This window comes from Cervus elaphus, chromosome 7 (genome assembly GCF_910594005.1).
Source record: "Cervus elaphus chromosome 7, mCerEla1.1, whole genome shotgun sequence".
Classification (NCBI taxonomy): Eukaryota; Metazoa; Chordata; class Mammalia; order Artiodactyla; family Cervidae; genus Cervus; species Cervus elaphus.
This window is the reverse complement of record NC_057821.1, coordinates 18,635,128-18,636,099: the sequence shown is the minus strand read 5'-3', so window position 1 is coordinate 18,636,099 and position 972 is coordinate 18,635,128.

Here is a 972-nt window from a genome sequence, read left to right as displayed (position 1 = left end):
TTGTAGATGAACATTAGAACCTCACTTTCTAGCCAGGCAGACTACTTACTTGCCTTCCAGAATGTCATCTCCCTGCGTCAGAGGGCTGGAGGTGCTCAGTAAAGATGACTGGATTACTGGGTGAGCGTGAGTGAAGCAGGGGACTGATTCCTCCAGTGGACCATGGGCTCCCAGCTCCGAGAGAACCCGCCCAACCTGCCTTCCTCCACCACGGGTTGCCCTCTGCTAGGCCCCAACTGCTGCTCTGGGCCCAGAGAGGACAGCTGCCTGCCCTGGTGTTTGCAGAGCCCCTGGTGGTGGGGCTGTGCCGGGGATTCAGTGATAGCTTAGCTCCCATTTGTTTGCTGGTCTCCTTGTGGAGGTTCGGGCAGGGCTCATTCCATCCATTTAAATGGAATCTTTTCCATTCATTTCTACAGTCACTCTGCACTCCCAGTGCAGGGGAGCTAAGATGCTGCATCCCCACGACGTGGCTAAAAAATAAAGTCACTCCTTTATTCGTTCAAAATGTCCTGGGCACTTCTTGTTATTAAACATTGCAGTGGCCTCTAGAGGCAGAATAGCCTGATGATTAAGAACACAACGCTCTCTTCCTGACTGCACCACTTGCACTTAATGCCTTTGGGCAAGTTATTTCACTTCTCAGTCCCTCGGTTTCCTTGCCTGTCAAGTGAGGATATGATGATGGTATATGCTTGATTGGGTTGATGTCAGACGTCAGTGAGTTAGCACCTCTGAGTGCCTGGCAATCATAAGCACGTGATAGGCGTCAGTTGTTTTCCATCATCACTGCTCCGAAGCTGCCAGTGCTGGGAAACAAAGTGAGGGTAAGCAGAGGCCCCTGTTCTCCTGGGCAGATCGATGCCGGTCACCTAATGACTCCGACATGCACAGGTCCCCAGGTGTAACAAGTGTGTGTGATGGCGGGGTGAGACTTTTTCAGTGGGACTGGAGGCAGTTTCCCCGAGGAAT